A 16,421-nucleotide genomic window follows, 5' to 3' on the forward strand; every position below is an offset into this window, starting at 1 on the left:
CAAGTTTTTATAGATGGAGGAGGAGATAAGATCAATCACACCATCTATGGGATTGGGTTTATCCTCAAAAAGCTATTATGGATAGAGGAAAGGGAGATAAGATTAATCACGACATCCATGGGATTGGCATTATCCTTAAAAAGCTTCATGAGTCGAAAGGAAAGAACCTTCGCGCGTGCGTTTGTTAAAAAGCTTTCCCAAACTCGGTTGGCGCGAGTATATCTCAGAGACAGAGCGCCAACTGGCGCGTCCTCTTTGAAGGATTTCCTCTATTGGCGCGAGTAGTACACTGTGGATCCGCGCTAATGGAAAAAGGGAACTTTTTAAGGATATTCTGCAGGAGATGTCTTCAGGGCATATGAAGTCCATACTTAGAGGAATATAATGCAAGTGTTTTCAAGTTATGTCACTTATCACAAGTCCCGGAAGGAGTCCTCCAAAGTGCGGGAGAGGGGTGACAAGGACGGTGACAAATGGTGACAAATTACTGTGTAACAGATGCCCCCTAAAGCATGAGGCCCGAGAGAGAGAGAGGGGTGAAATGCTTTACAAGAACACATGCAACTGAAAATGCTGCCGCCGGAGAATCTGCATAGAGAGGTACAACTGATATCTCAAGTACATGATATATGTGGTATGGGCGCAGCCATCCATAACAGAGTACATAATAATCTAGATCCAAGGTATGGGCGCAGCCATCCGGTGAGGATCGATGAATAGACTCAAGCATGGTCGCAACCATCCAGTGAATGAGTCATGTAATAATCACAATAATCCACAAAATCACAGCTTGGATTCTAACAGACAAAATCCAGGGTCTTGCGCTCCATCTCGACCCGAACAAAAGTACAAGTTCAAGCATGCGAATACATGAGTTGAAGTCGAACATGCATGAACATCGTCTGATTACCAGTCAATAATGAAAACTGTTAACAGACGCGAGAGGTATCACCAATAATGACAATGGCCCTCAAGGTACTATAGGTACAATCTACGACGTGCAAATCAGTGAGCTGGCGTCGAACACCCGTAGAATCATTCGATCGGAGGCCAATGATGAAAACCTCACGTCGAACACGAAGAACCTGCCATTGAGGCATGCAGGCTCCAAGGCACTGGAAGGGAGTCTCTAAATCAGCTTCCTGGATAATGAGCTGAAGTCGACAGGAAGTGACCTTGAACGAAGGTGGGCCATAGTGTTTCCCACATCATCGACATGAGACAGAGGAAGAATGTTGTGGTGAATCAGAATTATGTGAGCTATCAGAGGGAGGTTGTTATTCTGCAGAGGTCAACTTCTCTTGAACATATCGACGGCACGACAATGGACTTGGTAGTATCCAAAGGTCCTGGTGACGAGACAATGAGCAAATGAGAGGTCAAACAGGATCACCCAAATCCACGGAGGCAAGTGGAAAACGAGATGAGATGTCCCCACCCAGACATGAAAGCAGACAAGTGCCATGTTCAAGAGCGACATACTGCCGACACGACAATAATTATGGTTCCATTTTCCCCCACCATATCTGGCGAGTAACCCAGTTATTTTTATTAACAAGCTTGACGGGGATAGCATATGCTTGCGAGGCGTCATTTCAACGGAATCCAATGTCATCAGGTTTTAACGAGTCTGACAGAGGAAGAACTCGACGTCTTTTCATGTTTAGAGAGTTTGAAAAGACAACAGAAAAGAAAACTCCAAGGGTGTCCTTTTTCGTAAAGTTGTGTCTCTCGAGCCCGAAAAAGTATAAAACAATGCTCGAAAGAACCGCCCGACCATTACGTTCGAGGAGTACTTTTCATGTTTAGTGACTTCGACCTGAAAAAGTAGAAAAGCGACCGAAATCACGTCGTTTCATAACCATTAACGAGCTTGAAATGACAAGGACCCGACAATCTTTTCATTTTTACACGGTCGGAAAAGAGTTTAAAGACGACCACCTCTTATTTACATTTAACGAGTCAAGAGGGATAACTCGGCGATCTTTTCATGTTTAGAGAGTCAGAAAAGAGCTGAAAGATGACTCTATAGTGACTTTTTCGTGTATTTATCGAGTCCGAAAAAGTATAAAATACAACTTGTTTCACCATCGAAGCTGCGTAAAAGGCTTGTCGCTGCACAAAAAGCAAGTGTAAAATCCATTTTCTACCAAGATATATTCAAAAAGTAACTCTTCAAATCTTATTATAAGTCAAAAAGTTATAAATATGGTGAAAATGGTAAAAATAGAATTACTTTTACTTTTTACCTCTCTGAAGAGTAGCAGTGGTCTGTTTGGGGAGTGAACTTCAGATGGTGATTACGGCCAATCCGTGCAACCATTCGGGATTTCGTCGGTTCCAGGTAAGAGGCGCTTCCCTTGGCTCCATTTCCATACATTTTTTATGCCTTTTGCTTCCTGATTGGCCTCTGCAAGGGGGTATTGCAAAATTTAGGGCTTCACCCATTAGCACGGGTATCCGGCACGGACCCGCGCTAATGGGGCGATTTTTCCAAAAGGGTCACGCCAATCACGCAACTCAATTTTCCGCTTAAAATTTCCCAATGCATTTTGAATCTAACTGGATTGCAAGCTTACCAATGATCTAATTGTGATTTATGTGTTCTTGTGGGTGCAGGAAAGCAGGCAAAATGGTAGTAGAATGGAAGGAACGAGAACATGATACTGTGGATGCTTTGGCCCTTGAGGATGAAGGGTGCATGAATGCCCTAAGGGACTGTGGGCTTAAGAAATTCTTTCTTACGCCTTACTTGCGCGCTCAACCCGAGCTACTGCAATTCATAATTGATCTGTGGGATGTTAATGACCAAGTGTTCTGTTTACGGGACCAAGTGCTGGAGCTTGATGTGTCCGATGTCTACTTCATTACGGGGTTGTCACGGAGAGGGGTGAGGCCCATTTTGACCGGGAGTAGACCTTCCGGGGAGAAAATGACCGAAGTTCTAGACCGAGTGTGCCCAGGGGCAAAATTTGGAAGGAACAGTGTAAAGGTGGATATTCCCACCGTTCCGGACATGACTCTCAAGGTGATACTGTTCACCATTACTCGAGCTGCAGGGGTGCAGGCGCCCCACGAGGCGAGCAAAAACCATCTTCTGTTAGCCACAGAATGCCTAAATCCTACCATCTTTGACTGGGCCACAGTGGTGACCACTAACATCAAGAGGCAGCTTACAAAGTGCAAGCGAGGAGGGGTAAAGCAGTTTGGGTACGGCTCAATCGTGGTATCGTTCTTCTTGGAACGATTACCAATTTTTCAGGGACAGGGAGCTATAGTGGCTGATCCTTTGCCACGAGAGCCTAGGATGGCTCGCTGGGCAGCACTGATGCCCAGGGGAGGAGGGGGCCAGCAGATGTCCTGGAGGCCCGAGTTCTTTATATGGCTCCACCGTCAGCTGATTGTGGTGGAGGATTGGCCATATGCAGGGACTGACTTCATCGGAGACCCAGATCTCCCACTGCCCGAGGGAGAGGAGTGGGACGAGGAGCTGGGTAAGATCTCTTTTTGTTTTTGATGTTTTATATGTTTTTTTTTGTTAATACATGTTTGTCCTAACAACAATTGTATATATATGCAGATGTTGGCCTAGAGCGACCAGTTGGCATGTCTCCCATTGCTCGGAGGAACCAGCCCACTGCCGACCCTCAGGAAGAGGGTGCCGAGGGGGAGGAACTGATTCAGAATCTCGAGGGACTCGCCCGAGGGATTCCTGATTACGCTAGACTGGCAGATATGCCACTAGCATACCAGAGGCACACAGTAGGGGTGCCTAATCGTGTCCATCGTCTGTTGAGACGCTTGGCGCGCGCGGTGTTGTGCTATCATGAGCACCACCGGGACTAGACTCCTAGGTTTCTTTTTCATGCATATTTTTTGAGAGACATGTCGTCTCCGGATGTATTTGAGATGAACATGTATTATTTTTTGAACTATATGATGCACGTGGTGCAAACATTGCGACACACACATATATATACATCTGCCTATTTATATGGTTTTATTTTTTGTGCTTTATATGCTTTCTTGTATGATGTTTTACATATTACGCAAATGTCTATCTAATACATGGTTAGCCAATGCATCAGTTAATGTGTTCGATTGTCTTGGAATATGCTGATATGTAATGAAATCAAAGTTCATTTCTAACAATCTCACAAATAAATACAACCTTTGAATGCGATGGTCTCTGACAGAATATTGCCCGTTGAGCTGGTGGACGACAAGTTGAGAGTCTAGGTTCACTACCAATGCACGAATGCCGAGATTAATTGCTTCAGCAAGTAGTTCAATTACAACACAATATTCGGCGACATTGTTAGTGGTACAGCCCAAACACACACCTTGAAGATCTATCAACTCGCCATAAGGATCATAGATCACCCACGCCGCAGAGGACAAGTTGCGAGTACTACGGCAGGCACCATCAGCGAAACCAACATAAGGTGTATCAGACATCTGCACAAGAAGCAAAAGACACAATAAGCGGCAGTCACGCCTTCAAAACTAAAACACACACACACACAACACACCTGCTAAAGTACATGTATGTACAAAACAAAGTGTATAAGCATCACGCATAGTACTTTTTCAAGTACAGCCCATTTCGGGGCTTCTCGAGGGGGTTCCCTTCATAGTCAATTAGCTCGTAGGCCCCTTTTTGCAAAACTTTCTTGACAATATAAGGACCTAGCCACATAGGCTCGAGTTTTCCTGCCCCCAGCTTATCGTTTGCCCGATCGTATAGCAGGACTAAATCTCCCTCAACGAAAGAACGTGGGTGGACAGTCTAATCAAAGTGAGTTTTCACTCTCTTCTTTTGTGCTTCAATGGCTAGAGAGGCTAGGTGACGGGTCTCATCTAGCCGTTCCAGGTAAAGAAGGCATTCTTCTACTGGAGTAGTGTTGGGAAGTAGTTCGACGACCAATTTTAATGAAGGGATTTCGCACTCGATTGGAAGGGTAGCCTGCAGTCCATAAACTAGTTGAAATGGAGTGAAACCGGTGGAATCCTTCACGGAGGTTCGGTAGGCCCACAAAGCAGGGAACAGCATCAAGTGCTAGTTAGACTTATGCATGCTAACGGTACGTTGAAGCATTGTAACCAAAATCTTGTTGATAGCTTCAACTTGGCCATTGGCCTGAGGATAGTATGGAGTCGAACTATCGTGCCGTAAGCCCAGCTGGGTTGTTAGTTCTGTCATCATATGATTACGGAAATGCTTCCCGTGATCAGTGACGATGGCTTGAGGGACGCGAATCGCGAGATAACATGGTTGAACAAGAATTGCGCCGCTGTGTGACCGTCTTCAGTTAATGTGGGCATCGCCTCGGCCCATTTAGTGAAGTAATCGACAGCAACGATAATATACCCATGCCCCCCGACCGAGCGAGGGTTACAGGTCGTATAATCAATGTCCCATTTTACAAAAGGGCCGACGGTGACAACAGGGTGCAATGGAGCGGGAGGCGCATGCATCTTCCGCTGGTATATCTGGCACTCATGACAAGAGCGGACGGCAAGAATGCAATCCTTAAAGATAGAGGGCCAAAAGTAGCCAGCACGGAGGATTTTTTGGGCAGTGGCATATCCGGACATGTGACCACCACAGGCGCCAGAGTGGTAGTCATTCAAAACACGCTCAGCTTCCTCGAGAGTTAGACATCGGCGGAGAACAGAGTCGGCGCCGAGGTGGTATAGTGTATCCCCAATGATACGGTATGGTTGAGACTGATGACGGATCCGTCGGCGAGCGTCTTTGGACACGGCGAGGCGAAAGGAGGACGTTTGCAGATATACGATGATATCCCCGTACCAGGGATCGAGGGTGCTAATGAGAAACAAGGTCTCATCCGGAATATGATCCTCTGAGTGGGAGGGTGTGGAAGAAGATGGCAAAGAGCAAAGTAACTCAGCGAATACAAAGGATTTCTTGGATTTGGCAGTGGTAAACTCCAAGTTGAACTCTTGGAGGATGACAATCCACTTTGAGTACTTGCCCCCCAGCAACTGGTGTGACAAAATGTACGTCATGGGGTTGCAATCAGAAACCACGGTGGTAGTGTGCAGCAGAATGTAGTGACGGAAGCGTTGGACGGCACAAACGATGGCCAAAGCCAACTTCTCGACATAAGCATATCGAGTTTCCGTGTCTAAAAGGTTGCGGCTGAGATAGTATATAACATGCTCAGTGTCATCACCGTCCCTGTCACCCCTCTCCCGCACTTTGGAGGACTCATTCCGGGACCTGTGAGAAGTGACATAACTTGAAAACACTTGCATTATATTCCTCTAAGTATGGACTTCATATGCCCTGAAGACATCTCCTGCAAAATATCCTTAAAAAGTTCCCTTTTTCCATTAGCGCGGATCCACAGTGTACTACTCGCGCCAATAGGGGAAATCCTCCAAAGAGGACGCGCCAGTTGGCACTCTGTCTCAGAGTTATACTTGCGCCAACCGAGTTTGGGAAAGCTTTTTAACAAACGCACGCGCGAAGGTTCTTTCCTTTCAACTCATGAAGCTTTTTAAGGATAATGCCAATCCCATGGATGTCGTGATTAATCTTATCTCCCTTTCCTCCATCCATAATAGATTTTTGAGGATAAACCCAATCCCATTGATGGTGTGATTGATCTTATCTCCTTCTCCTCCATCTATAAAAGCTTGTTCCGTTGCCTTTGACAAGCTAGTTCGAGCATAGGGAGAATTATACTTTCAGAAGTCTGAGAGATTGCTGTAAGAGTCTTCTTTGCATTCATAATCAAAGAGAGAGAGGCTTGTTCCCAATCCCGACAAGCTTTGCAAGACATATGTAGCTGATCACCCAGCCAAAGGAGGATTTGACGTCAGAACTATGGTTGTATTCTTCTTTGTTGTTTATCAATAATAGATGACTATCATTATGGTTCCACTCTTGTTGTTCATTGTAATGATGTTTGAGTTATATCTTTTCTGACCGATATATAATTGCATCTATTGGATTTTATGCTTGTATTTGTGTCGTTCTTTGCATGTGTAGGTGTCCATTCACGGAGATCGTCAGGATCGTGACCGACCGGAGCAAAGGAACGGGAGTGTCGACTCTTCTACAACACTAGCGTTGGAATCCAAGTAGGCTCTCATCATTTACCTTTAATTTGTAATTAGGAACCTGTGTGTTAGCATTGTTTGATTGTTGCTAGACCCATTCTAGGCTAGTGGGGATCGCCTCTGTCCACAGAAGGGATTTACCTCTCCAACAATTTGGCGACTCCGCTGGTTCCTAATTACATATGCCATTGAGTCCCGCCGAGCTCAACTATGTCGAAATTATTGCTGCATCGGCTCCCTCTCCTGAACCTGCTCCTTCGAGCCAGGTTCCTGACTCGTTCGCTCCATCCTCATGGCTTGGAGATGAGACTTCTTCGGACCCTTTAAAAGAAATATTCCCTTTTGATGAAGCCATTATTGAGACTATGTCTCCCGAGGAACCTCCTTGGCATGATTATCACCATCGTTCCTCGTTTCTCCCTGCCCATCAGAATATGCTTACTTGTCTCAAACGGTTTGCTCCTTGTCTCCGATTTCAAACCCTTCAAACACCTATCCAAGTTTATCAAGTGTCCTTTGAAGGAAATATGGGGAACATCACACAAACCCAGCCTATCGACATCTCTGCGAAACTAGGGATTGTCCAACATCTTCACATTGGAGTCACTTGTACTCCGGAGGAGATTCGACTCTATACCAATCTTTTTCGCGAATTTCGTGACGTCTTTGCATGGTCCTACGAAGAAATGCTTGACATTGATCCTAGCATAGTGGTGCATGAGATACTCACGTAACCGAGTGCTAAGCCTGTTCGTCAACGTTTACGCCCCGTACACCCCCGCAAGGCTGCAGCTATTAAGGCGGAAGTGGAAAAGCTTCTTAAAGCTGGTTTTATTTACCCTATCCCACTCACAGATTGGGTCTCCAACATCATGCCTGTGAATAAAAAATAGGGTACCATCCGTGTTTGTGTCGATTATCGTGATATTAATTGGGCCTGTCCTAAAGATAATTTCCCCACACCATTCATTGATCAAATTATTGACGAGTGTGCCGGAAGCGAAATGTACTCCTTTATGGATGGTTTTTCTGGGTATAACCAGATCAATATTGCCCCCGCTGATCAACACAAGACCACTTTTATCTGTCCATGGGGCACTTTTGCTTATAAGAAGCTCCCTTTCGGTCTCAAAAATGCTGGTACTACCTTCCAACGTGCAATGTCTTACGCTTTTCATGATATTCGCCACATTGTAACCCCGTACCTGGATGATCTACCAGCTCATTCAACCAAACGCCAGGACCACCCTACCCATCTTCGCGATATCTTTCTTCGCTGTCAACACTACTGTATCAAACTCAATCCTCACAAATGTGTCTTCTGCGTTGAATCCGACCGACTTCTTGGGTTTGTCGTCTCTCGAGAGGGCATCCGTTTGGATCCCCTTAAAGTCGAGGCTATTGTGAATCTTCCTCCCCCTGTTTCTTTACAACAATTGCAAAGCTTGCAGGGTAAAGCAAACTTTCTAAGACGATTCATTCCAAACTATGCCGAAGTGGCTAAAGGTTTCACACGGTTGCTAAAGCGAGACGTCCCTTTCCGTTGGGATACTGTCGCTTAAGAATCTTTTGAGCGTCTCAAGGGTCTCCTTGTTTCCACTCCATTGTTGCGTCCTCCAAACTATCATCGCGACTATACTCTGTATTTGGCCGCTGCCGACACCACTATCGGCATGGTTCTCATTCAAAGTGACGATGATGACACTGAGCATGTTATATACTATCTCAGCCGCAACCTTTTAGACACGGAAACTCGATATGCTTATGTCGAGAAGTTGGCTTTGGCCGTCGTTTGTGCCATCCAACGCTTCCGTCACTACATTCTGCTGCGCACTACCACCGTGGTTTCTGATTGCAACCCCATGATGTACATTTTGTCATGCCAGTTGCTGGGGGGCAAGTACTCAAAGTGGATTGTCATCCTCCAAGAGTTCGACTTGGAATTTACCACTGCCAAGTCCAAGAAATCCCTTGTATTCGCTGAGTTACTTTGCTCTTTGCCATCTTCTTCCATGCCCTCTCACTCAGAGGATCATATTTCGGATGAGACCTTGTTTCTCATTAGCACCCTCGATCCCTGGTACGGGGATATCATCGTATATCTGCAAACGTCCTCCTTTCGCCCCGCCGTGTCCAAAGACGCTCGGCGACGGATCCGTCATCAGTCTCAACCATACCGTATCATTGGGGATACACTATACCGCCTCGGCGCCGACTCTGTTCTCCGCCGATGTCTAACTCTCGAGGAAGCTGAGTGTGTTTTGAATGACTGCCACTCTGGCGCCTGTGGTGGTCACATGTCCAGATATGCCACTGCCCAAAAAATCCTCCGTGCTGGCTACTTTTGGCCCTCTATCTTTAAGGATTGCATTCTTGCCGTCCGCTCTTGTCATGAGTGCCAGATATACCAGCAGAAGATGCGTGCGCCTCTCGCTCCATTGCACCCTGTTGTCACCGTCGGCCCTTTTGCAAAATGGGGCATTGATTATACGACCTGTAACCCTCACTTGGCCGGGGGGCATGGGTATATTATCGTTGCCGTCGATTACTTCACTAAATGGACCAAGGCGATGCCCACATTAACTGAAGACGGTCACATAGCGGCGCAATTCTTGTTCAACCATGTTATCTCGTGATTCGGCATCCCTCAAGCCATCGTCACTGATCACGGGAAGCATTTCTGTAATCATATGATGACAAAACTAACAACCCAGCTGGGCTTATGGCATGATAGTTCGACTCCATATTATCCTCAGGCCAATGTCCAAGTTGAAGCTATCAACAAGATTTTGGTTACAATGCTTCAACGTACCATTGGCATGCATAAGTCTAACTGGCACTTGATGCTGTTCCCTGCCTTGTGGGCCTACCGAACCTCCGTGAAGGATGCCACCGATTTCACTCCATTTCAACTAGTTTATGGACTGGAGGCCGAGGCCACCCTTCCAATCGAGTGTGAAATCCCTTCATTAAAATTGGTCGTCGAACTACTTCCCAACACTACTCTGGTAGAAGAATGCCTTATTTACCTGGAACGGCTAGATGAGACCCGTCGCCTAGCCTCTCTGGCCATTGAAGCACAAAAGAAGAGAGTGAAAACTCACTTCGATCAGACTGTCCACCCACGTTCTTTCATTGAGGGAGATTTAGTCCTGCTATACGATCATGCAAACGATAAGCTGGGGGAAAGAAAACTTGAGCCTATGTGGCTAGGTCCTTATATTGTCAAGAAAGTTTTGCAAAAAGGGGCCTACGAGCTAATTGACTATGAAGGGAACCCCCTCGAGAAGCCTCGAAATGGGCTGTGCTTGAAAAAGTACTATGCATGACGCTTATACACTTTGTTTTGTACATACATGTACTTTAGCAGGTGTGTTGTGTGTGTGTGTGTGTTTTAGTTTTGAAGGCGTGACTGCCGCTTATTGTGTCTTTCGCTTCTTGTGCAGATGTCTGATACACCTTATGTTGGTTTCGCTGATGGTGCCTGCCGCAGTACTCGCAACTTGTCCTCTGCGGCGTGGGTGATCTATGATCCTCATGGCGAGTTGATAGATCTTCAAGGTGTGTGTTTGGGCTGTACCACTAACAATGTCGCCGAATATTGTGCTGTAATTGAACTACTTGCTGAAGCAATTAATCTCAGCATTCGTGCATTGGTAGTGAACCTAGACTCTCAACTTGTCGTCCACCAGCTCAACGGGCAATATTCCGTCAGAGACCATCGCATTCTAAGGTTGTATTTACGTGTGAGATTGTTAGAAAGGAACTTTGATTTCATTACATATCAGCATATTCCAAGACAATTGAACACATTAACTGATGCATTGGCTAACCATGTATTAGATAGACATTTGCGTAATATGTAAAACATCATACAAGAAAGCATATAAAGCACAAAAAATAAAACCATAGAAATAGGCATATGTATATGTATATGTGTGTCGCAATGTTTGCACCACGTGCATCATATAGTTCAAAAAATAATACATGTTCATCTCAAATACATCCGGAGACGACATGTCTCTCAAAAAATATGCATGAAAAAGAAACCTAGGAGTCTAGTCCCGGTGGTGCTCATGATAGTACAACACCGCGCGCACCAAGCATCTCAATAGACGATGGACACGATTAGGCACCCCCACTGTGTGCCTCTGGTATGCTAGTGGCATATCTGCCAGTCTAGCGTAATCAGGAATCCCTCGGGCGAGTCCCTTGAGATTCTGAATTAGTTCCTCCCCCTCGACACCCTCTTCCCGAGGGTCGGTGGCGGGCTGGTTCCTCCGAGCGATGGGAGACATGCCAACTAGTCGCTCTAGGCCAACATCTACATGTATATACAATTGTTGTTAGGACAAACATGTATTAAAAAAAAAAAACATATAAAACATCAAAAACAAAAAGAGATCTTACCCAGCTCCTCGTCCCACTCCTCTCCCTCGGGTAGTGGGAGATCTGGGTCTCCGGTGAAGTCAGTCCCTGCATATGGCCAATCCTCCACCACAATCAGCTAATGGCGGAGCCATATAAAGAACTCGGGCTTCCAGGACATCTGCCGGCCCCCTCCTCCCGTGGGCATCAGTGCTGCCCAACGAGCCATCCTAGGCTCTCGTGGCAAAGGAACAACCACTATAGCTCCCTGTCCCTGAAAAATTGGTAATCGTTCCAAGAAGAACGATACCATGATTGAGCCGTACCCAAACTGTTTTACCCCTCCTCGCTTGCACTTTGTAAGCTGCCTCTTGATGTTAGTGGTCACCGCCGTGGCCCAGTCAAAGATGGTAGGATTTAGGCATTCTATGGCTAACAGAAGATGGTTTTTGCTCGCCTCATGGGGCGCCTACACCCCTGCAGCTCGAGTAATGGTGAACAGTATCACCCTGAGAGTCAAGTCCGGAACGGTGGGAATATCCACCTTTGCACTTTTCCTTCCAAATTGTGCCCCTGGGCACACTCGGTCTCGAACTTCGGTCATCTTCTCCCTGGAAGGTCTACTCCCGGTCAAAATGGGCCTCACCCCTCTCCGTGACAACCCCGTGATGAAGTAGACATCGGACACATCAAGCTCCAGCACTTGGTCTCGTAAATGGAACACTTGGTCATTAACATCCCACAGATCAATTATGAATTGCAGTAGCTCGGGCTGAGCGCGCAAGTAAGGCGTAAGAAAGAATTTCTTAAGCCCACAGTCCCTTAGGGCATTCATGCACCCTTCATCCTCAAGGGCCAAAGCATCCACGGTATCATGTTCTCGTTCCTTCCATTCTACTACCATTTTGCCTGCTTTCCTGCACCCACAAGAACACATAAATCACAATTAGATCATTGGTAAGCTTGCAATCCAGTTAGATTCAAAATGCATTGGGAAATTTTAAGCGGAAAATTGAGTTGCGCGGTTGGCGTGACCCTTTTGGAAAAATCGCCCCATTAGCGCGGGTCCGTGCCGGATACCCGAGCTAATGGGCGAAGCCCTAAATTTTGCAATATCCCCTTGTAGAGGCCAATCAGGAAGCAAAAGGCATAAAAAATGTATGGAAATGGAGCCAAGGGAAGTGCCTCTTACCTGGAACTGACGAAATCTCGAATGGTTGCACGGATTGGCCGTAATCACCATCTGAAGTTCACTCCCCAAACAAACTACTGCTACTCTTCAGAGAGGTAAAAAGTAAAGGTAATTCTATTTTTACCATTTTCACCATATTTATAACTTTTTGACTTATAATAAGATTTGAAGAGTTACTTTTTGAATATATCTTGGTCAAAAATGGATTTTACACTTGCTTTTTGTGCAGCGACAGGTATTTTACGCAGCTTCGATGGTGAAACGAGTTGTATTTTATACTTTTTCGGACTCGGTAAATACACGAAAAAGTCACTGCAGAGTCATCTTTCAACTCTTTTCTGACTCTCTAAACATGAAAAGATTTCCGAGTTATCCCTCTTGACTCGTTAAACGTAAATAAGAGGCGGTCGTCTTTAAACTCTTTTCCGACCGTGTAAAAACAAAAAGATCATCGGACTCTTGTCGTTTCAGGTTCGTTAACGGTTACGAAGCGACGTGGTTTCGATCGCTTTTTTACTTTTTCAGGTCGAAATCACTACTCATGAAAAGTATTCCTCGATCGTAATGGTCGGGCGGTTCTTTCGAGCATTGTTTTATACTTTTTCGGGCTCGAGAGACACAACTTTACGAAAAAGGACACCCTTGGAGTTTTCTTTTTTGTTGTTTTTTCAAACTCTCTAAACATGAAAAGATGTCGAGTTCTTCCTCTGTCAGACTTGTTAAAACTTGATGACATTGGAGTCCGTCGAGATGACGCTTTACTATCCCCGTCAAGTTTGTTAATAAAAATAACTGGGGTACTCGCCAGAAATGGTGGGGAAAATGGAACCATAATTATTGTCATGTCGGCAGTATGTCGCTCTTGAACATGGCACTTGTCTGCTTTCGTGTCTGGGTGGGGACATCTCATCTCGTTTTTCACTTGCCTCCGTGGGTTTGGGTAATCCTGTTTGACCTCTCATTTGCTCATTTCCTCGTCACCATAACCTTTGATCCATTGCTGTCAAATACTGCCAAGTCCACTGTCGTGCCGCCGATATGTTCAAGAGAAGTTGACCTCTGCAGAATAACAACCTCCCTCTGATAGCTCGCATAATTCTGATCCACCACAACATTCTTCCTCTGTCTCGTGTCGATGATGTGGGAAACACTATGGCCCACCTTCGATCAAGGTCACTTCCTGTCGACTTCAGCTCATTATCCAGGAAGCTGATCTAGAGACTCCCTTCTGGTGCCTTGGAGCCTGCATGCCTCAATGGCAGGTTCTTCGTGTTCGACGTGAGGTTTTCATCATTGGCCTCCGATCGAATGATTCTACGGGTGTTCGACGCCAGCTCACTGATTTTCACGCCGTAGATTGTACCTATAGTACCTTGAGGGCGATGAGATGCCTAAATCCTCTTACTGTGTAACAGAAAGAATGCTTATCATATTAGTTGCATTTTATGAATTGCAAACATACATCACGTGGTGAACCTTGAAAGGAAAATTCTAAAGAAGATCAACTTAAAATTTATTTGAATTTACCTAATGGAGCATTGTCACATAACGAAAAGCATTTAGAGGTCTAGGCTAGAGACGTGTTCCAGCATCGTAAAACAAAGCAGCTGTCGCTAACTTGTCTGCAATACATCCCGAGTGCGATACCTCATTCCACGTACGTGAGTATATCATATCTCGTCCACATACCTTCGGGTTATAGGGAGATGTTACAGTACGTAAAGTACATGGGAATGCTCTCACTGTGCGCTTTTGCATTAGACAACGCTTAGACGGATTGGGCCTCCACGTACTTTAGGGTATATATGGGAGGACAACTCTAGGTTGCTATCCATCCTTAGGTAACCGAGTTGACGGCCTTGTACATTGTGATACACCGAACAAAGCATTCGGGGAGACTGCCTGCCCGTACTTCTTGGTTCGCCAGGAGGTATTTTGCAGTTCATAGTTGCTTTGTAAACCTTTTGCCTAGATTATCCCTCTTTTGTTCTATTATGTTACTTTGATTAAAATAAAATTAATTGACCGTGGATAACATCCTCCATGCTCGCTCCTTAGTTTATCTTAGGTTGAAACATATGGTGACAAATCCGGAATCCACCGATCAATGTTTCCTTTTGATGGGAATCCCAGTCCATTTCCTTCTTTTGGAAATATTGATGCTCCATATATGGCTACATTGTCCCTTCTGGGATTTACCATTGGCTTGCCAGTATGGTTGTTTTCAACCTCCTTGGTTCAAAATGTCGTGATTTCTCCGCAATCGAGTACACCTCCAACTCTACAAAATCAACCTCCAGTTGATTCTAAAGTTGACCCTTTGCCTTCTTCCTCGGTTGTTTCTTCCTCCCCTTCTTCCTCTTCACCTGGTGAAAGTATTGGTACTAGTAACCAGGTGGCTAAGAAGAAGAAGAAAGGGAAGAAGAAGAAGAAGAAGAAGCAAATTCAGCAGAGGGGCAACCAAGCAACCATTGCTTTGAATGCAACATCTGATGAGAAACTGTCCGTCAAGCCTCACAAAGTTCGATATCCATGCAAAATTTGTGCGGGAGACCATCTTCTTTGAAATTGTCCTGATATTCCTCATATCTTAGAAGAATGGTCTTCCCGTTCACATCATCCTGTGTCATCAACTTCTTGAGATCATGTTGGTGACACACCATCAACTACTGGTAGTAAAGTTCATGGAAAGAAAGATAAAGTTAAGTTTCCCTGTAGGTTATGTGAGGGGAATCACCCCATTCACCTTTGTCCCTATCTGGATGAAGCCAAAAAAGTGTTGGATAACCGTCCTGCTTCACCGCAACAACTTCCATCTAGTTACAAGAATCTATCCCTAAATCCTTCACTAATTGATGAATTCACTGACCAAAATCAACCCTCGGTTGAAACCGCTCTCTCTGAAAGTGAATCGTATGAGTCTATACCTGACCCAAATCAACAGGTCGAGGTAACAGTTGACCTGATTTCACCTTTAGTAAATCGTACCTTTCCCGAAGAGAGTGAATATGATACCACTCAAGTTATTTTTGTTTCTTCAGATTCTAATGAGCTTGGGGTCAATCCTCTTGTTCCATCAAGACAGGAGGAAAATCCTCCAATTCTCGTAACTTAAGGGGTTAATTCTTCTGTTCTTATGGTATCCCCTCCAAGTAGTATGGTCACTTCCTTTGATTGGAATCCACTGACAGGATTCCGTCTTCCTTCTTATGTGCCTTTTCAGATCATAGTAAAAGTTTGTAATATGATTGTGTCTGGCACGATTATAGATGAAGGTGCATCAGTGAGTATCCTTTCCTCAACTGCTTGGAAAGCACTTGGTTCACCGCCACTTGTGCCTGTTACCCAGAATCTGTTGGCTTTTAACAGAGGAACCAGTCAACCATTAGGGATCCTCCCTCAGTTGCCTATTACTTTGGGAGGAAAAACCGTTTATATGAACTTGATGGTAGTCCCAAGCCCTTTAGATTACAATTTACTTCTTGGGCGCGACTATGTTTATGACATGGGAGCTATTGTTTCAACACTCTTTCGAGTGATTTGTTTCCCGCACGAAGGAAAAATTGCCATTATTGACCAACTTTCATTTCCCGGTCCAAATATGGTTTCTAGTCAACCATCTTCCCTAAATTGTCCTTTTGTACCAATGGTATCTTCCTCGCCATGGGTTAATTATGTGGCAACCCATTCCATACCTACATCAACTGACAATCAATTTATTCATGTTGTGCATCATGTACTGGGGGCATTGGAACCAAAACTCTCCTTC

Source organism: Pinus tabuliformis, chromosome 8 (assembly GCF_031772625.1).
Source record: "Pinus tabuliformis cultivar Carrire ecotype Pingquan chromosome 8, CPIR1, whole genome shotgun sequence".
In the NCBI taxonomy this organism is placed as follows: domain Eukaryota; kingdom Viridiplantae; phylum Streptophyta; class Pinopsida; order Pinales; family Pinaceae; genus Pinus; species Pinus tabuliformis.